Raw genomic sequence first — 23024 nt, 5'->3', positions numbered from 1 at the left:
AAACCATATATCAGCATGCATATGTTGAAAATAGATCTATTACCACCTGTAACTTGATGTTCTATAACAATATAATAACAGCTATGAATGAAAAAGTGTGCTGTTATGTGATTTATATAGATTTAACTTCAGCATTTGATAGGGTCATGCACAAAACACTGATCAATAAATTAGTACAACTAGATATTGAGGTTCTGTTGATAAGATGGATAGCTGCATGGCTTACAAATAGGACATGGCAAGTATCACACACCAACTAGACAAGTGAACTCTTTGTTTACAGTCAATGTGTTCCACAGGGCTCTGTACTAGGCCCTTAGTTGTTTAGATTGTATCTTTCAGACCTTACTTTTTCATCTGAGGTGTTCTGCAGTTTATATGCTGACGACCTAAAATTGGGTAAACTAATTACAAGTGCAACAGATAAGGCATGTCTGCAAAATAATTTGACTAAATTGACCATTTGGCACAGGAGAATAATATGTTGATAAATTCATCAAAAACTAAGCATATGGGATTTGGTAGACAAACTGAAATGTGAATATTTAATACAGCACACAGTGATTGAAACTGTAGACTCATTTAAAGACCTGGGTATATGGGTAGATTCAGCTATGAGTTTTTCTAATCATATCAACCATTTGTCTAATGATAGTTATAGAACTATAGGTTGTATAAAAAGATTTATAAAGTCTAGGAAATCAAACATAATGAAGTCATTGTTTGTTAGTTACAGTAGACCGAAACGTGAGTATGGAATAACAATATGGAAACCCTGTAGGAAAACAAGCATGAATAAACTGGAAAGAGTACAGCGGAAATATACTAAGGGCATCCATAGATGTAAAAATCTAAGTTGTTATGAAAGACTAAAATATCTGAACTTGTACAGTGTCTCTTACAGATATTTAAGAAGTGATCTTATTCAGGTATATAGGGCATTTAGGGACAACTACCTCTGGGAATGTTTGGGGTTATCAAAAAGTACTAGAGAATCATCAGATAACGTATGTAGAAGATTCTATAGGAATGCAAGGTGTACTAATTGGTTCTCTGATAGAGTAGCGGATGCTTGGAACAGACACCAAATTACATTAAAGCAACTACTAGTTTAGATTTTTTTAAGAACAGCCTAGCCATTTATTATGGGAACAAGTGTTTTGGCATATTGGCAAGCTAAAAGGGCATTAATGCTCGTGCTTGAAACATTTGCATGTATGCATGTATGTATGTATACTTAAATTTAAACATGATTGCATTTAACTGGGCTGTGTGCATGTATGTGTGTGTGTGTGTGTGTGTGTGTGTGTGTGTGTGTGTGTGTGTGTGTGTGTGTGTGTGCATGTGTGTGTGTATGTGTGTGTGTGTGTGTGTGTGTGTGTGTGTGTGTGTGTGTGTATGTATATGTGTATGTGTGTGTGTATCTGTGTGTGTGTGTGTGTGTGTGTGTGTGTGTGTGTGTGTGTGTGTGTGTGTGTGTGTATGTATATATATATATATATATATATATATATATATATATATATATATATATATATACATATATATATATATATATATATATATATATATATATATATATATATATATATATATATATATGGATCTACCTGACTACATTGAAACACCAAAAGAGCGAAAACGACTTCACCGACACCACATAATCGACAGTTCACAAACACGATACCTCATACACTCAACACATCATAACAACAAACAAAACAAATCCCCTATCCAAAACCCACACACACAACACAAGCACACCAAAATCCTTACAAACCAACACTAACCCATACATACACAACTATCTACAACCCTAACCCAAACCCTTACCCTAAGGTCCGTCACTATCGACACTCACCTAACCCGCCCTAACCCTAACTCACTTAACCCGCCCCTAACCCAAAAACTATCACTACTGCACCCTTACCTAACCCGCACCCTAACCCTAACTCACTTATCCCACCCCTATCCCTACACACCGCCAACATCGCACACTTACCTTACTCGCACCCTTACCTAACCCGTGCCCTAACCCTAACTCACTTATCCCACCCCTATCCCATACACACCGACAACATCGCACACTTACCTTACTCGCACCCTAATGTCCGTCACTACCGCATACTTACACATCCTTTCCCCATCTCAGTGTTCTCAGCGTCGGTGTCTTCCTCAGTTGGTCTTCTGCCTTGTCGATCTTCTGGCGTCGGTGAAGTTGTTTTCGCTCATCTGCAGTTTCGACGTAGTCAGGTAGATCCATATATATATATATATATATATATATATATATATATATATATATATATATATATATATATATAGATATATATATATATATACATATATATATATATATATATATATATATATATATATGTGTGTGTGTGTGTATGTGTGTGTGTGTGTGTGTGTGTGTGTGTATGTGTATTTTATGTGACCTTAACACTTTTAGTATGGCTAAAAAATTTTAAAACTTTTTTATATATGTATATATTTACTTATATAGCTTTAATGTTAGTGTTATATGACTTTTGAACCACTTTTATCATGTGCCTACTGAGATTTTGATTGGAAGATCAATTATTTAAATATTACTGCATTAAGTATGGTGGATATGCATTTAAAAAGAGCTTTGCTCAAAAGCTTTGCATTTTATTTTTATTTATGCTATTAAAAGACTTTGCGGTGTACTCCTTGCCTATTTTTTTTTAATTTCTATTTTGTGTAGGTGTGGAGTACTTTAGTTCCAGGACATGTTTTTGTTGTTTGTCAATTCCAATGTTCGCATCTCATTTGTATATTCACTGTGCTCACAGCTCTGAATCTACACTATCCAAAGGAAGCTATGTAGCTAGGGAACCTGAAAATGAGATTTATTTATGTGGATAATGCAGACGATATTATTTTGTGGTTTATGTACACAGAAGACTACTGATGTTGATGAGGTGTACTTGCATTTTTCAGCTATGCAATGCATATGCTGAAATTCAGTGAGAAAAATCTGTTAATATATACATGCATTTCTTTGAAGTGTACTGATGGCATAGGGATGTTTGTCAGGGGATTTTACTTTCTCAGATGCACAGCTTAATTAACTGTCATCACAAGTGCTAATGTTGCAACTGTATTTCTCTGTACATTCTTCTATTGTTATTTACATGAAATGTAAATGTCCTATATTGTCAATGACACAGGGGTTTTAGCCTTCTAGGATGGACAGTACATGCCTTTATAGGAGTGCTGGCCACAGGTAGAGTTGATTGGCAATTGCTTAAAATGAAATGTTCTGTGATAAATCTGTTACCATGTTTAAGGGACAGTTTATTTGATAGCACTTTTAGCATTTCATTGATGGTTTGTTAAACAAAATGTGTCATTTTCCTGTTGGTTTGGTAGTGGGTGAGTAAAGGTGCATTTCAGTGTTGGCCCAAACAAGACATTGCTATTATTACTCTCTGTTTTGAATCCAAACTTGCTTTGTGTGTAATTGTAATATGTTACAACCATGCAATTCTTTTTTTTTTTATATTTGAATATGTTGACTGTTTTATGTTTCTCCAGTGGGTGATAGTGAACTACTACCTTTTATATGTATCAAAGCAGGAATTTTATTTATGAGATATTTATATGTATTATCCTTCTTTTGTGTTTTATGTCACCTGGGACTATGGCATCCAGGCATCCCAATTCCCGAAAACCACCCTTCAGTGACCCTGAAAATGAAGTAATTGTGGAATAATTTAGGTATCATTGTGCCTTTCTGCTTGAGAGGGGATGTGGAAATATGTCTGGCAGAATGCAAATTTGGCAGCACATAATTGCTGATGTGAACACAGTAGGTAGCCAGAGCATGATATATGATCAGGTGTGCCATAGGGCCACTGACATGATTTCATTTTCCCAGAGGAGAGCAGCTGCAGTGTCCCATGAATGGATGGCTACCTGGGGAGGGGGGGAGAGTGGAAGGCTGCTACATAGCCACCACTGACACCAAAAGAAGAGTTCCTGTCCACTGTCAGGGATCCAGACAGCTCAGTGGAAAGTGCACAACAGCACGTCATTAGTGCTGGTGCTGCTGTTTCAATGAGGACAAATATTTCTTAGGAGGAGCTTCCAGGTAGGCTTACCAATCTTAGTTGTTAAATATTTCTTGTATAGTAAAATATTGCCAGCGATACTTAACTTCTGCTTTACATTAAATGTGTTTGGGGGGATAGTTGTAGCTTGATACAGTTTACAGCACATTCTGGTTGATTACATGTGAGCTTGGGGTGGACGTGTCATCCGAGTTCTTGTTAAAACTATCGTTACTGTGTATATAAAGGGCAAAAGGTTTTAACCCCAGTGCTACTGTTCATTCTGATGATGGTGTCCTTACCTTTTGCTTAACTTCTTCCAGCCCATCCAGCATACGATACCTACAATCATCTGCACATGGTAAGACAGATCTTTTTATGTCGGTACCGATGAGTAGTTCAAAGAACTATTTAGTTTGTGATGTGGGAGTCAGGCCTGCTGTGTATATTGCTGTACCGTCTGTAATAGTGGCATCACTGTTATTTTGTTACCATATATTGGACTGTAGTAGTGGAGATATTATGTTTTATTGTGTTTGTTGCTTATTATCGCAGGTGATCCTGATAGTGGAAGTGTGGGACTCCTACCAGAGTATCAGCAGATTCCAATGATGATGGTGGTCAAACAGAGGCACAGTTGGGGGGGTTCAGAGGTTGAATCTGACACTGACGATGGCATTCAGCCATCCCCTGTAATTCCACTGGACACAGCCAGTAGTCCTATACTAACCCATTCCAGTGAGACCTCAGATATTGAACAGATAGAAGATGAGACATTTGATCAGACCAGTGTGGTTACTGTGGCTTCAGTGCCTATTTTCTCTGACCATAGCCAAAGTGTGGGTGAGGTGCCATGCAGAAGAGTTGTTAGGGATGCTCAGAGGAGGCCTGCTGTCCATCCTTCACCGGATCCAGTTGTGTTTTCCCGTGCCACTTGATGTATGTTTAGGGCCATCATTTACATGCAGGCACATTTCAGTAGGTCCTCCAGAGAAATGTTTAGGGTTGTAGATGTGGCACAGGCTGATATGCATGTCTGCTTCCACTATGTTGCCCATTCAATGGATCAGATGAATGACACTTTGAAATGGGCAGTGTCTGTGAGAATGTCTGCTGGGAGGGAGACAGCATATACGTGGGCATAGTGAACCATATCATTTGATGTTAACCAATGTGGCCATGTTCGATCATGCCTCAGTAGTGGCACTACTTCCACTGCTCTGTCAGTGGTTGAATTGCCCACACCCAGACATGGCAGGCCATGGGTCATGGTCCTGGGTGCCCTCATGGGAGAACTTGTCCAGCTGACATCAGTCATATTCAGATAGCAGCAGCGCATCTAATCATGGCTGTGGATGTGCCAGTGCAACTCCCGGGAGAACTAGTTTTTGTGGTCAGGTATGACAACAATGAACTGCCACCTCTACCATGCATGGCTCACACCCGTCCAACATACCAAGATGTAGAGCTAGCACAGAGCTTGGCTGTGTTTCTGCAGACACTCACACACCAGTTTCACCTAGAGGGCCCATATAGACACAAACACAACAGTTACATGGTTCAGCTGTGAAGTTTAAAGCTCATTCTGTCTCACTGGCCATTTATTAATTTATCCAAATGTTTGCCTGCTTCTCTTTCTTACTTACACAGACTCACTTACCTTTAGTATCAGCCTAGGCTTTCTGCCCCCACCCCATAACACCCTGTGCAAGTGATGATAATTGCACCATATCCTTGTTTTCTATCTTTTGGATTCAGGGATACATAAGATTTGTGTCTGATGCTCATGGTGCATAACTGATGTAGTGCTTAGTATAGATGCATTTGTGATGCTGTTTTGCTAATTATACTTTTGACATATTTTGGTCTTAGAAAGTTATACAATTGATAGAATCAAAACAGTTTTTTGCATTAGTATTTTTAATAATCTTCTGAGGGTTATGAAGTCTGAAACTGTAATGTGTCTCATTACTTTCTAACTTCTGTCTCTAATGATTTTCCAGTACAAAAGTATGAGGTCAAACTGAGGACATTCAATGACCATTAATACTTTTGAGAGGTAGGAATGTGTGAATCTTTGATGCCTGAGGCCTATTACTTGATAGAGGACATATATTCACATAGGTCTCTGCTGTCACATGCTAAAGTCATTGCTGTACAAATCACCCACCTTTTACTTGCTTACATTGCCAAGTGACTACATGCAAGGATATGCTATTCATTCATAATTTTACACAATTCTGTTTTAACACTCCAGGTACAGCACTTGCCTTGTAAACCTAGCAGCTGCTACAGTTTTAGTTCAGGGCTGAATCTGCCTGATGCTAGGAGTATGCAGCAATTACATGGGTAGGTAAAGTTTGTGAACATTTCATGGCATCAGTTACAATATGTTTGTGTATAGGATAACGGTTTTAGCCCCTTAGGTGGTGAATGAGTGTGCTATGCATTGCCTGTTAGCCAATATGAGGGCATATTGGGCCTGCCTATGTCTGCCTACACCCACAGCAGCTGCTGGTTCCCCCTCTGACTCCTCATCTGCATGTGCCTGCGGTGACCTTGGCATTGGAGGTGGGATGTGTGCCCCTTCCCTTGTTGATCCTGCTGAAGATGCTTTCTCAGGATGATGTTGTGAAGCATAGCACAGATGTTGAAGATTTTAGTACATGTACGTGGATTGTACTGCAGGGATTCCCAGATGTTTCTAACCATGACTTCAGCAGCCCAAACACACTCTATGATATTTCTGGTTTGAGTGTGTGCATCACTGTGGCATTCTTCAGCAGGTGTGTGTGCATTTCTGATGGATGCCATCGGCCACAGTTGCAGTGCATAACCTGCATCCTCCACTAAATAACCCTGTGGGATATCACCCCTGGTGAACAGCTTATACAATTGGGAGGTGTGCCAGATATGTGAGTGGTAATAACTGCTCGAGTTGCCAGCACACATTCAAGATGATTCCCTTAGCATTACACATGACTTGGCAGTTAATAGAGTGGAAGCCCTTTCTATTTATGTACATCCTTCCCTGTTCCCTGGGTGGTGCCTTAATTTCTGTATGTGTACAATCTATGGCACCCAGTACTTCAGGGTAGTGTGCTGCATATTTGTGGCTCTATCCTCAGGAGTATGGGGAAAACAGACAACTTACCACTGGCATTCTATTATTCCCACTTGCTGGCTCCCCTACCTTTTGTTCCCCACCTTGCCTCCATGGACAACTATATGATACATGGCTCCACTGGTTACATTTAAAACATTTAACTCCTGATCCTAGCCATGTACCTGAACTAGTGGCTTCCCCTGTTACTGGTGGACTCTGTTGGGGTGGCTTAGGCTGCCCAGGTGTGGGTTACCTTATATATGTATGTGCAGTACTGGGTATCCCTTTCCTGTGCAGTGATGCCCTGGTTGCTAAGTAGAGATCCCCTTTGTTTCCCAGCTCATCTGCGGTGTTGCATTCCCTATCTGCCAACCAGATTCTCATGTCCTCAGGCAAATACTAAGGGCTTGTTCCCTCACCAAGAGGTCTGCCAGCCCTTCAGAAGTGGTGACCTGACATCCACTTACACACTTATGAAAATAAGTGCTTAACTCAGAAATATAATCAGACACACTTTCATCTGCTTTGCATCTATACTCATGAAACTTTTTTCCTATAAGCTTCAAGTGTTAACTTAAAACACTAATAAACATTTCTTTACTTTGTTATAGTCTAAACAATCAATATCAGACAATTTAGAAACAGCAGTTACAACTCTACCATGGAGTAAGGGGGTCAGGAACCATAACCCTAGCCCTTTGTCAACATTATACTGTTTACATACCCTTTCAAACATATGAATAAAACTATCAAAATTATCACCCTCTGTAAATTGTGGAAGAATTTTACTTACCCTTATTGCTTTTGGGGTTCAGTTATTCCATTCCCCATTACCTCCATGACCCTGGTGAAGAGTCAGCATCTCCCTCTCATGTTGCCTCTGCCTCTCAGTTTCTTCAGCCTCCATTCGGCTTTGACCTCCATATGCCACAGTCTCTCTGCTGATTCCAATTCCAAACCTTTTGACTCCAGTTCAGGTCTCTTTAAATCCACATGGATTTTTAAGTCCTCTGTAGAAAAGTTGAACTGTCCTGTTTCTGTGAGCTGTACATCCTCAGTGGCATTCTGGTTGTTTTGCTGGTTACTGGTCTGTGATGCAGCTGTGACTAAGGCTGCAATCATTTCCTCTGTAGTCAAGTTGGCATGCACCAGTCTTTTGGCTTGGCACATAGCCAGCTGGCTCCTTGTCAGCTTGCCATAATCCTCTGTTAACATCCTTGCCTGTAGTCCCTGACTAACTAAGCTAACAACAAAAAAAAATAAATACAATTATTGTAATATGAGACTCTGAATGTTCACAGTGTGGCTGCTTGACAGTACAAACACCTTCTTTACTGACCACTGTTTACAGCTACAGGAATTCAGTATCCACACCACTGAATCCCAATATGTGATGTGGTAATCCCACCACTGACAACCAATATAAGATGACCCTCCACCTCTGGGACAGTAATTAAGGAGCCTCAATCCTCACCATTGGCACCAGTGGGGGATGTTCACTGTGAGGATAGTATATCTCCAGATACAGCTCTCTTCATCAAGCACAATCAAGCACAATTTCTGTTAAGAGCACAGGGGGAACACAGTCAGTCCAGGGCTGTTTTCTCCCTCTTTCTCCAGATTCCCAATAAGACTCCCCACTGCTACAGCTATAGAGTTGAGATCTTAGCTGAGGATCCAAGTCAAGACCTCCAGCACCCTCTCTGTCCAACAAGTGTTTTGTATCCCTGCCCAAGTAGTTCTCACGCATGCTCTTTGAGGCTTGATTTACACACACACACACACACACACACACACACACACACACACACACACACACACACACACACACACACACACACACACACCAGCTATGCCCCTTCTGCCCAGACTATAAGGTAGTTCTGACTGCCACAGACACTCCTGCCAGATACCTTATGGCTGTTCCAAGGGTACCCAATATACTGAGTGAAGTTAATATTAATACAAATGGTAATTTGAGCAAGGGCAAAGCTATTAGGAGTGGTTCACACAGTGTCACCAAATAAATATGCAAATACTCTAAAAACGTAAATATCTCTACCAAGATCAGCCACAATGAAAGGTATTTAATAATAAATAATAAAAGAACAAGAAAATACTAAGTATATATTCCCAGTGGCATCAGAGTTCAAAATCACAGGAAATATTTAAAATAACATTAAAGGACAGGCTCAGACAAATAAAGAAAAACATTATCTAAACTAAGCTTTACTATATATCTGACTGAATCTAAGAGAATTATACTATTCCCTACTTACTTAATAAAACAAGACAGATGATGTGGTGAATGGTCCTTCTTGTTGTCAGGCCCAGGACAGAATACAGAAGGCTCTGTCTCTCCCAGAGACTTCTCAAAATAATATCTAAAATATTACTTCTGGGATAGCTTGTAGAATGACATCACTTCTGATCATCTGATTTCTAGTTCCCATGCAAACCCCCAGTGCTGGAAGCTGGCAGGATTTAGCACCTACCTGTAAAAATACACACAGGGGCTTTCGCACAGATCTGTGGCTGGTACTGGAAGTCATAAAACAATTTCATCCTCCACGCTTCTAGAGTAGTAATTAGTTCACCCCCCCAAAGACAATACAGAAAGCTTCTTAGTACAGACTTTATGTCTCTGGCTGCATTGAAACCTGTGAGATAGCATCTTTATGGCCTAGCCCATAAAGTGATTTCATTTCAGATATATTTTAAAGTTTTCTGGACTAAGGTTAACCTTCCAGTTTCCTCTGTTAAAACATACTTTTAAACAGTTACAATAGTGCATGTATATTTCTTTTCTCTCCAGTAGGGCACACTGTGGATACATTATAAACAGAAGCACTTTACAAATACCTTTTCAACACAAACAGCTGTACAAATCAGTGTGATAAACACTGGTACGTTTTAATACATTTGTAACACAAGCATAAGCATCTTGTATAAATCAGTTTGATATTCCCAAATGAGATAGAATTATTTACAAAATTCCAGCTAGCTGTGCTGGGAGTACCTCCTATCATCACAGATTGCCATGTGCCGTGTGCTGATTTGCTATCTAACAAATTACATAGGGATTTACATCTAGCTATGAACATTTCTCTACAATATGTTTATGACAGTAATACCCTAAGGTATTTCTCCAAAGATAGACAGTAGTTGTATGAAGTGAGCTGACATCAAATTAGAAGCAACAGAGGGTTACAGGGGTTGCTGTTTATTCCAGCATTGTGGCCCACTAACTTTCAACACTCCAGGAATTAATGGCTTTCCAGCCAGGGAAAGAATGGGATTCCAAGTGTTGAGATCAAGCTGGAGATACCTTGCTCCCTCTCTGAGAAGGGAACAAATGGATCAGTTAGGTGAAGAAAGATAGACCATTGGCAAAGACCCAGGGGATGGGGGGGGGGAAGAACAGCCAGTTAGTATGGATGTGTGCATCCCAACTGTCACCTGTGAAACCAGGGATTAATTCCATAGCAAGGAGCAAGGTCTAAAGCTCTGTCCTGTGACTGGGGGTTATATGCATCATATGGGGGTATATACCCTTACATATGCCACTGTCTAGCTACAGGAACTTCCATGTCATAGTGTATCTTCACAGTGGGGGTAATAGGGTTCAGAAAAAGGCATTCTGGAGTTAGTATACAACATACGGTATTCCTTTCAGTAATTTCAAAATGCTATCATTACAATGCTTTATAATGAAGTTAAATGAATTACTATTGCACAAAATATATACAACATTTCAGCTGACCACAAATAAATTTTCTTTGCTGAACTATTACATTGACAGTGACAATCCCATTGTGGTTAAAATTAAAGAGTCTGGTACTCACACACCTCTGATGTTTCCACTGCACATCAAGCAGGGAGCGCTGGTGTTGTATCTTTCAGCTTTTCCCGGTTAGGGGTCGCCACAGCAGAACTCCGGTCCACTAATGATTGGCAGTAGATTTTTACGTACTGAGTTGCCAGTCCTGATGCACAACCTTCAATGAAGGTACGCCCATTCACGCATGTCCCCACACATAAGACGCTTTAGCTGAGAATCGAACAGGATAACATCTTACTGTGAGGCGACAATACTACCGCAGCAGCACCACCGCAGCAATCAAGCAGGGAGTGCTGATAATACAAAAATGAGGACATGTTGCTACAGCCTTTGCAAATGGCAAGCATACAATTTGCATACAAAGTTATATAATAATGATGAGAGTGGAGTTACACTCACAGTCATGCTAGTGTACTCCTTGAAGGCATTTCATGATGCCATACACTGCTGTCGTCTGAGAACATTAGCAAACCCATTACTTCATGCTTGTCTCAAAGAAAAGGGTTATAACAATTGCTTGAAATTCTGGAAGATCCCTTGCATACAGAGGTATAACTGGACCTGATCTTCCAGCAGAACCATGTGTTAAAATGTTTGTGCCAGGAGTTGAGAATTGAACACATCTGCCATCAGTCATAAACAAGTATATGTATGCACAGACATGTATATGCACACACACACACACACACACACACACACACACACACACACACACACACACACACACACACACACACACACACACACACACACACAATTTTTTGTTGAAATGACAACCTTCAATAGGTATTCAATGTATCACAAAATCATAGGAAGTTACTGGGCTATTGGCCCTGAGGCCCTTACAAGCCTAGCCAAGAATTTAGCCCATGTTCCAACAAGTCAGCACCCAATGCCCCTGTCCAGCAGGGGCACAGGTGGAATCTCAGGGGTGTATTTTCTGTTCCCTATCCAGTTATCCAAGTTGTGCTTAAAAAGTGAAAATGAGGTACTATACTTGACGTGGAGAGGGAGTCTATTACACACAAGGGGGAGTATCTGAGACATGAACCTGTCCTGCCAACAAGTCTAATTGATGTCACAGATGAGGTTGTATATGTTGGTTATTTGAGTCAGAGATTGCTTTGTATGCCAGACAAAGGTAATCTCTGAGGAGTCTGTATGAGACTGAGTAGAGGGACAGGGCTTTTAGCCTATCTGTGTAGGGTAGATGTTTGAGGCCCTAGATTCTCCTGCTGAGGAACCTCTGTGGTCTCTTCAGCTGCTGCATGTGCTTTGTGAGGTACATGCCGAAAGGGGCGTTGTACTCAATAATGGGTCTTATAATGGAAGAATACAGGGATATTATGACTTCCTTGTCCCTGGATGAGACATCCTTCCTAATAAGGTGGGCCATGTAATGCCTTCTGTATAACAGTTTTGGCTTGCACCTCAGAAAAATATATCTCAAACAGAGGTCCCAAGAGCAATCCCTGGGGTATGAAGCTTGTTACGGGTCTACTGCTAGAGGCGGCTTCCCCTGTTTTGACTAGGTGGGTTCTATCAGTGAGCCAGTTTGCTACCCATCTGGTAACATATGGATTGATGCCTAGTTGTGAAAGTTTATCTATTATATCTGAGTGGGGGGAATAGTATCAAAGGCTTTGGGTGTACCATCTTCCCCTCATCTATGGCTTTGGTGACTGTCTCAAAAAAGTCAACAAAGTTTAACAGGCATAACCTCCCCTTGACAAAACCAAACTGTGTGGGATCGAGTGATTGGAGGTTGCCAGTGTCCTTGTTAATTAGGTCCATGCTGATCTATTCTATGACCTTGCAGATCAGGCTAGTTAGGCTGATGGGACTATAATTTCCTGGTTCAGTTGATGCTCCACCTTTGTACAAAGGGATGACAGTGGCTGTCCTACACTCAGCTAGGAAGAAGCCTGTACTCAGGCTTTGCTTGAATAGGGTACTTAATGGTGCTGCAAGTTCCTGCCTGAGTTCATGTAGGATGCACCCTGGGATTTATCTGATCCCATGAAGGCTGTATTTTTTGCTTTTGAGAGGGCAGTGATGGTATAGATTGATAGAGATAAGGGGAGGAGGCAGGTGCTGGGGATGTCCTGATTTTCTGATGGGGGGACAGAGGGGTGAAGTTTTCACTGAACCTGTCTGCCAGCAGGTTGGCTATATCTACAGCATTTGTGTATGTGGTGTCCTTGACCACCAGTTCTGAGTAGATCTGAGTGCTTCCTTTGAGATTGCGGACATATGTGAAGAAGGCCTTATAATTTTCTTTAGTAGATGTGGCCAGTTTGGACTCGAAGTCTGCTTTGGAGGGTTTCACTAGTGCTCTTATTTGCTTGCTCAGGCTAAGGAGAGATTGATTCCAGTTAGGCGCCTGCTCCTTTTTGGTACTGGACAGCAAGTTTTTCCCTTTTAGAATAGAATTTATTTATTGCAGATATCCACTAGATAGGTTTGCTCTTCCTTGAGGAGAATGATTTTGTCCTGTTGGGTACTCCTGATTCTATGCAGCTATATAAATGCTTGTGTAGTACTTTGATGTAGGTTTGGACATTTGTATCAGTTGCTATGGGGGGGGGGGGGCTGTGAAGCTGTTTATATCTGACCTCAGGAGGTTGTAATCAGCTTTGGAGAAGTTTTTTTTTGTTTGACCCTAACTGGGGGGGGGGATGGTGACTATGAAAGTGATCACTTTGGGGTCAGATCTTACCAGAGAAGATGACACTGTAGAAATGCTGCAGTGTTTACTCATGTTGGTTTATACCAATTTCAAGATATTATCACCTGTTGTGGGGGTGTCAAGTCAGTTGGTCCAAGGCATTTGCACTGATGAAATCAAGAAATCTCAGGGCATTTGTGTTTTGGCATGAGTATGTCACCCAGGATCAGGGTAAAGGGTTGAATCTTGATAAATTTGAAGAGGTCCAGATAGATGGAGTGGGCATTTTAGGTCAAAGTTGGTGGCCTGTAGCTATCTATGATTTGAATAGGGGTCTTATCAATGGTTAACTACACCTGGAGTGTCTCCTGTGCATCATAGGTTCATAGATTGGCACTAGGCTATCGGTCCTAGGGCCTATACAAGCCTAGCCATAACAATTCCCTGGATATTTCTTCCTACAATATTTACTTCTCTGGACCCATATCTAGCAGGGCGGCTGACATGATCCCCGGGGTGAATTTCCTATCTCCCATCCAATCATCAAGGTTCCTTTTGAAGAGGGCCAATGAGGTGCTTTGCTTAACATGTATGGGCAGTCTATTCCAGAGTATGGGGAGTCTCTGGGTCAGGAACCTATCCCTCCAGCTTGTTTTGTTCATTGTGATGACAAGGTTTAGATCCCTGGAGCGTGTGGCTCTGAGGGATTGGGATTTCTTTAAGTGAAGCATGTCCAACAGCTCAGGGTTTGACATGGCCTTGTATGTTAAGCAGAGATCGCCTCTGAGTAGACGATATGCCACAGAGTATAGCTGGAATTTTTTTTAGACGATCAGCATATGGCATCTGCTTTAGGCCTGTGATTCTTTTAGTGAGGTATTTCTGTGGCCTTTCCAACTGTTGCAGATGTCTTGTGAGGTACATGCCAAATGGGGCATTATACTGTATAATGGGTCTAATGAGGGATGAGTAAAGTGGGACAATGACCTCCTTTTTTCTGGATTTTATCATTGCTGGAGCCTTCCTGTGTCCTGAAATAGTGCTCTTCAAACTATCTGGAGATATACAGAGCTGAGTATATTTTTCTGGCACTTCAGAGTTGTGTACTGGTAATTGTTGTTTGACTAATTTTATATAATTGCTGGCTGACCTCAGAGTTGTGCACTGTTATTTTTGCTTCACTGTATAGTTTTTCAGATCTCTGCTGAAGGTGTTTCTCCCCCCTCCCCCTATTTCTCTGTGTCTTAAGTTGGTATAACTGGTTTTACATCCTGTGTGTTATCTGACCATCTCGAGGATTACTTGCATAAAGTTAGACCCTCTTAGTAAAAAGTCTGAATATCATTGCTGGAGCCTTCCTGTGTCCTGAAAGAGTGCTCTTCAAACTATCTGGAGATATACAGAGCTGAGTATATTTTTCTGGCACTTCAGAGTTGTGTACTGGTAATTGTTTGACTAATTTTATATCATTGCTGGCTGACTTCAGAGTTGTGCACTGTTATAGTTTTTCAGATCTCTGCTGAAGGTGTTGGTTTTTCCATACCCACCCTCCGTATTCCTGTGTTGTTTAAATTTGGAGGTTAATGCAGTTGCCCGCCCCCACTGTAGATTTGATCTGGGACACTCCCCTCAGTCCCACCTCTTTACCTCATTCTACCTAATAGACTCCTTCTGCATTGTTTTTAGTCATTTTTAATTTAATTGCATTTTTTAAACTGTTTGGTCTGACAGTGCTACATACTCAAGTGTGTTAGCTTGCACTGCATTTGAATTGTTTTGACGGCAGTTTTAGCTACTTTTCTGTATATATATAAAAAAAATACCTTTCCTGTAACTAGTGTAGTCCAGATTCAGATTTGCTGTATCCAGGACTGTATGTAAGCTTCTGAGCCCCCCCACCCAAGCTTTCTGTGTTGAAGGGAAGCCTTCTAGCTTATCAGTGGGAGTGGTAAGCACTAGGTAACCTATCTACAACATAGGGAGTGGTTCTGGCCCAGAAATTATAGTTATTGGCTGTTTGGGCAGTTTTTTCATCTCTCTCAACTTTCTGATTTAAAAGCCCACATTTGCACTTGTTTCCCCCTTTCCTGTAACTAGTTTAATCCACATACAGATTCTTACTTTTATCACTTGAATTTGCTTATTTGTGATCAGCACTTGTTCAGAACTTGTAAGCACTAAATAACCTACTAATTACTACAGCACTCAACCTTCCTCATTACCTAGAGGAAAACAGTTTTGGTACTTAATTTCCTCACTTGCTTAGAGAAAAACAGTTCTTGTACTCACTTTCCTCACTTATCTAAAGGAAAATTATTTTTTTATTCAGGCATGTCTAAGGGTCAGCTCCCAGTGTTCTCTCCTGTCTATGTGATGAATATGGGCATCTTGGGACAATGTAGAAATTGCCTTATGTACACAGACAACCCTCTCCTCCTACCATCCAACATTACAACCTGTGAGAGATGCACTTATCTAGCCAAACTGGAAGTAAAGCTGTCTCCAATCAAGACTGAACTTGATAGTCAAGAGGAGAAGGTAAACACTTGCAGCACACCACACTTATCACATAGTCTCACTAAATCTACATCACTAAAATCCACACATAGAGACACAAAATAATTCACGGAGGCTGTCAATAATAATCTGCTCAAGCAACAGAGACCTCCAAAGCAGAAATGCAAGCAACCTCCACCCCCAAACACAACCCAAATGACACATAGCCCTCAGACTCAGTGTGCCACTCAACCACAGCCAATAAGACAAAACAACGTACCCAACACATTACTCATAGGCAACTCTTTATTCAGGCACACTGATGTCCCACTCACCAGGCTAAACAAGGAGAAGGTTACTGTCAGCTGCCTGTCAGGTGCCAGGATCCGCCACATAACCCACGCACTCAGGTCACTTCACAACAAGGACAAATATGACTCTGTCATTGTCCATGTTGGTGTGAACGACCTGAGACATACCTCCCTGGACTACATGAAAAGAGACATGGAAGAGCTCTCTGATCTTGTAGCCCAGACAGGTATGACCCTAGCCCTGAGTAGCATTCTGCCATCACCCAGAATGATGCTGCAGTACAAGGACAAAATGATTGACTTCAACAATTGGCTAAGCTTCTGGTGCCATTCTAAAGGGATCCAGTATCTGTCTGCCTGGGATGACATGATCGACAGACCATGATGCTTTGCCAGAGATGGCCTGCACCTGTCACCCCTGGGATTCCGGATACTGGCTAAGGTTCTTGCCGCTCCTATAGTGCTTTTTTTAGGCAAGGTCCAAATGAAAAATTCACCACCATAACAGGAACAGGCAAGCAAAAACTAAGGGTGATGCTACTCAATGCTAGAAGTCTAAATCTCAAAATGCACTCACTCGAGGCACCCCTTAAAATGGAGAACATTGATATCTGTGCAGTGACTGAGACCTGGTTCAAGGCTCCAGAGAGCATCCCTGCACTACCAGGCTATAACTCATACCACACTTTTTGGCCATGTTACCTGGACCAGAACACCAAAGGCGGAGGTGTGTCCATATTCATTAAAGATATCCACACCACCAGGCTAGTTGCTCAGCATAATGCAGCCAAGGTTTTCCAAGTGCAACTAACTCTGGGAAAAACTGCAATCCAAATTGTAGCTTGCTACAGATCACCCACCATACCCCAGGATTCCCACTCCTCTTATCTTGATGTACTGGAAAATATTAGGGTTCAACCAAATACCCTAATAATGGGCGATTTTAACTACCCCACCATTAACTGGGAAAACAACTCATGTACCAACTCCTTCGCTCAATGCTTTCTGGAATTCATAAACTCCAATGCCCTGGATCAACTTATCCACACCCCCACCAGGGGCAACAATATCCTAGATCTAGTCATTACCAATATGAATGACCGGTGTTCCACACCTGAAGTCAACGCCTCATTGGTCCGATCTGACCATAAGCTAATTACCCTAGATATCCATATCCTGCCTCCACCCCCCATTAAGGAAACCATGGTAAAAAATTTCTCCAAAGCCAACTTCATGCTTCTTAAGACAGAAGTGGTGGACTTCATGACACCCATGCAGATGGACAATACAGTTACAACTACTGAATCCTACAGAGTTGCACTTTATAAGCACTTACATGAGTGCATGGATCATGCTATCCCAAACAGAACCAAGACGCTATCCTCCAAAAAAGGAAGCCAATCTGGTGGTCCCCTGCCATAAACAAACTGTACAACAGAAGGAAGAAACTCTTGCAAAAGAGAGTAAAATCCCATGAGTGGAGGAGCTCCCTGGTCAGCCTCAATAAGAAGCTGCGATCCCTGATAAAATCCTCCAAAGCTAGTTATGAAAACAAAATCACCACTGATTCTAAAGACAACCACAAAGCATTCTATAGCTATGTCAAGAATCTCAATGGCAACACTCAGATCTGCTCTGAGTTACAGCACAATGGCTCTAAATATACAGACCCAACTGATATTGCCAACATCCTGGCAGATAGGTTGAGTGCTAACTTTACCCACCTCTCACCCCCTAAAGAGCCCATCTCTATACCGGAAGAATGCAAATTTCCTGTAATCACGGCCGCACAAGTAAAAACCACACTCTCCAAAGCCAAGAACACAGCATCCATGGGACCAGACAACATCCCAGGCTGCGTTCTACACAAACTACAGAACAAACTGGCACCCTACCTAAGTACCATGTTCAGTCATAGCCTCACCTCAGGCTTTGTGCCTGCTGAATGGTGCACAGCAACAGTTATCCCACTCCACAAGGGGGGAGCCACCACAGACCCCAGGAACTACCACCCCATTAGCCTGACGAGCCTGGTCTGCAAGGCCATGGAACGTATCATCATGGAACTTATAAACAAAGACATTGGTAATCTCCAAACTCTGGATCCCACCCAGTTCGGGTTTGTAAAAGGCAGATCATGTCTCCTAAACCTGATAGACTTTTTTGAAGCAGTCACCAAAGCCGTAGACAAGGGTAAGGTGGTTCACACAGCCTATCTAGATCTTGCCAAGGCTTTCAACACCATCCCCCACTCTGGAATTATAGATGAACTCACTAAACTAGGTATAAATCCCTATGTCACAAGATGGGTTGCCAACTGGCTCACTGACAGAACCCACACTGTGAAAGTAGCAGACTCCAAATCCGACTTCAGACCAGTGACAAGTGGAGTACCACAGGGTTCAGTCCTGGGTCCTCTGCTGTTTGGTATCTACTTCTCTGAAGTACAGTCTAACACAGAAGGTCTTTGGATAATGAAGTTCGCAGATGACTGCAAACTAGGAGCCATAATCGAAACTCCTAATGATGTGGACATCCTACAAAAGGACCTCACTGAGACATATGCCTGGTGTCAAAGCCATGGCCTCAAGCTCAGTGCTAAAAAGTGCATTGTCATCCCCTTTGGTAAAAATTCTGTACCCATGAACTACAACATAGGCAGTAGTATACATAACACCGAAAGTGTGATAAGAGACCTTGGGACACAGGTGGGCAGTAGTCTCTCCTTTGATAATCACATCGCCACAGTAGTCAGGAAATCCTTCTACGTGGCACACCTCATCACAAAAGGTTTCTCATCCAGAAAAAAAGAGGTCATTGTTCCCCTCTACTCATCACTCATTAGACCCATTATAGAGTACAACGCCCCTTTTGGTATGTACCTCACAAGACATCTACAACAGCTGGAAAGGCCACAGAAATACCTCACAAAGAGGATTACCAGCCTCAAACAGATGCCCTACGCAAACCGTCTCAAAAAACTCCAGCTTTACTCCGTCGCGTATTGCCTACTCAGAGGTGATCTCTGCCTAACATACAAAGCTATGTCAAACTCAGAGCTGTTGGACTTACTCCACTTAAAGATATCCCAGTCCCTCCGAGCTACACACTCTAGGGACCTAAACCTTGTCACCACAATAAACAGAACATGCCGGAGGGATAGATTCCTATCCCATAGACTTCCCATACTCTGGAATAAACTACCTATCTATATCAAACAAAGTTCCTCATTAGCACTCTTCAAGAAAAATCTTGATGATTGGATGGGAAATAGGAAATTCACCCCGGGGATCACCTCTCTGGCTCTGCTCGACAATGGCACAGGAAAATAATTTTCTTTTGTGGCAAAAGCCAGGGTACCTTTTTGGCTGGGCTTGTATAGGCCCCAGGGCTGATAGCCTAGTACCTACCTATGAACCTATGAAAAGCCCTTAGTGATGAGGTGTGCCAAATAGAAGGATTTCCTGACTGTTGTGGCGATGTGGTTATCAAAAGTGAGACCACTGTCCACCTGTGTCCCTAAGTCTCTCATCACACTTTCGATGTTTAGTGTCCTACCACCTATGTGGTAATTCATGGGTACATGTTTTTTTCCAAAGGGGAAAACTATACATTTCTTGGCATTAAGCTTGAGCCCATGGCTCTGGCACCAGGCATCTGTTTCTATAAGGCCCTTTTGTAGAATATCCACATCATTTGGGGATTCAGTAATGGCTCCCAGTTTGCAGTCATCTGCGAACATTGTTAGCCAGAGTCCCTTAGTGTTGGCCTGTACTTCAGAGAAGTAGATGCCAAACAAGAGTGGTCCCAGGACTGAACCCTGAGTTACTCCACTTGTCACTTGTCTGGAGCTGGATTTGGAGTCGGCTACTTTTGCAGTCTTGGTTCTGTCAGTAAGCCAGTTGGCAACCCATCGAGTGATGTAGGGATTTATGCCCAGCTTAGTAAGTTTATCTATGATTCCAGAGTGGGGGATGGTGTTGAAGGCCTTGGCGAGGTCCAGATAGGCTGTGTGGACTGCCTTACCCTCGTCCACAGCTCTGGAGACTGATTTGAAGAAGTCAATCAGATTCAGGAGACAAGATTGGCCCTTCACAAACCCAAACTGGGTGGGGTCCAGTGTTTGAAGGTTGCCAATGTCTTTGTTTATAAGTTCCATGATAATGCATTCTATGCCCTTGCAGATCAGGCTTGTCAGACTGATGGGACAGTAGTTCCTGGGATCCAAGGCGAATCCTCTCTTGTGGAGTGGGATAACTGTAGCTGTGCACCACTCAGTGGGCACGAAGCCTGAGGTGAGGCTATGATTAAACATGACACTTAGGTGAGGTGCCAGTTCATTTTGTAGTTCATGTAGTACACAGCCTGGGATGTCATCTGGTCCCATGGATGCTGTATTCTTATCTTTGGAGAGTGCAGTTTCTACCTGTGTGGCCGTGATTATCAGAATTTGGCAATCTTTTGGTATTGAGATGGGCCCTTTAGGGGGTGAGAGGGGCTGAAGTTGGCACTAAATTGATCTGCCAGGATATTGGCAATATCCTTGGGATCAGTATATTTAATGCCATTCTGTTGTAGCTCAGAGCAGATCTGAGCATTGTCATTTAGATTCTTGACATAACTATAGAATGCCTTGTGGTTGTCTTTGGAGTCTTTGGCAATTTTATTTTCATAACTAGCTTTTGAGGATTTTATGAGGGATCTCAGCTTCTTACTGAGGCTGGCGAGAGAGTTTTTTGCATCCTGGGATTTTCCTCTTTTCTGCAAGTTTCTTCCTTCTGTTGTATACTTTGTTTATAGCAGAGGACCACCAGATTGGCTTCCCTTTTTTGGAGAAGAGGATCTTGGTTCGATTTGGGATGGCATGATTCATGCACGAGTGGATGTGCTCATACAGGTTCATAGGTTCATAGGTTCATAGGTTAGTACTAAGCTAACTGCCCTTTCGAGCCATTTTCAGCTTAGCCAATTATCCCTTGTGAGACTCAAACCCTGTACCTTGTGTTTGTAAGGCAAACACCTTAACCGTTAGGAAACCCTCCCAACCTTAAATGCTTAAATGAGCAGATTTATTGCATTGGCCAGGAATCGAACCCAGGTCAACTACTTGGAAAGCAGCTATGCTCACCACTATACCACCAATGCTATAAATGTGAGGTTGTGTCTCCGTGAGGACACTTAACAAATCTGGCTTGTTTCGCCTTACATTGTGCCCCGGGGGATTAGTTTTTCCCCTATGTCAGGGAGATATGGTCTCTCACGCACTGGTTTGATTCGATCCATCAACTTCCGCCTCCCAGTCTGCTAGGATTACAGGCGTATGCCACACACAGTGCCTTAGTGTAAGATTTTGCAGTCGAACTTCCAGATCCCATCTGCGTGGGTGTTGTGAAGTTTGTCACTTCTGACTTCAGTAGCATGAAGTTGGCTTTGGAGAAGTTTTTTAAGGAGGTTTCCTTACTGGGGGGTGGGATGCGGATGTCAAGGGTGATTTGCTTATGGTCAGAACTGACCAATGAGGGTGTGACCACTGGTGTGGAGCATCTATCTCCCATGTTGGTAATGACCAGGTCTAGGATATTGAAGCCCCTGGTGGGACAATGAATTAGTTGATCCAGGGCATTGGAATTTATGAATTCCAGGAACCGTTGGGAAAAGGAGTTGGTACCTGAGTAGTTTTCCCAATTAATGGCAGGGTAGTTGAAATCACCCAGTAATAGGGTGTTTGGTTGTATCTTAATATTTTCCAGTATGTTTAGAAAGGTGTAGTGAGAATCTTGAGGCATGGTGGGGATCTGTAGCAAGCTACTATTTGTATTGCAGTCTTAACTAGTATTAGTTGCACCTGGAGAATTTCAGATGCATTGTATTGGGCAACTAGCCTGGAGGTGTGAATATCCTTAGTGAATATGGACACTCCTCCACCTTTAGTGTTTCGTTCTTGGTTTTGTGGCCGAAAAGTGTGGTAAGAATTCTAGCCTGGTATTGCAGGGATGCTCTCTAGAGCCTTGAACCAGGTCTCAGTTACTGCAGAGATATGGATGTTCTCCATTTTTAGGAGTGCCTCGAGAGAGTGCATTTTGAGGTTTAGACTTCTAGCATTGAGTAGCATTACCATACTGTTTGAATAGCCTTTAGGTGTGTATGTCTTTAATGTATATTAAAACTCTGCCTCCTTTGGCTTTGCTGCCCTTCATCCTACTTCAGTTTAGACTCAGCTCTTTGCTTACTGTAATAGCTTTATCAGCTTCACTCCCAGTGCACTAAATGCATAAAGGGTGAGAAAACAGCAGGTTATTATGTGTAAGAGGCAAAAATCAGAATTTGTAGATAGCTCTGTCTGCCTGTTTATGCTGCTGGTCAAGTATAGCAGATATTCTTGGCATACAGACTTGTTGATAGTGCTCTGCTCTGCACAGAAGGATTATCATCTAGCCTTCCAGAGTTCAAAGGCCTGCCTAAACCCAGAAAAGATACAAGCTGAGAATTAGGCAAAGCAAGCACAACTGGCTGTGGTATGGGG

General features: G+C 42.1%; 1 non-coding gene across 1 annotated transcript; it reads right to left on the bottom strand.

The window, feature by feature from the left end:
- Positions 1-21574: 21574 nt before the first annotated feature.
- TRNAG-UCC lies at positions 21575-21646 on the bottom strand. The gene has a single exon. It is a non-coding gene; the product is annotated as a tRNA-Gly (tRNA).
- Between the last annotated feature and the right edge of the window lie 1378 nt (positions 21647-23024).

Source organism: Protopterus annectens, chromosome 1.part1 (assembly GCF_019279795.1).
Source record: "Protopterus annectens isolate FY-2018-M chromosome 1.part1, PAN1.0, whole genome shotgun sequence".
Lineage (NCBI taxonomy): Eukaryota > Metazoa > Chordata > Ceratodontiformes > Protopteridae > Protopterus > Protopterus annectens.
Note: the sequence above shows the minus strand (reverse complement) of the source record. Positions and strands in the feature narration are given on the sequence as shown.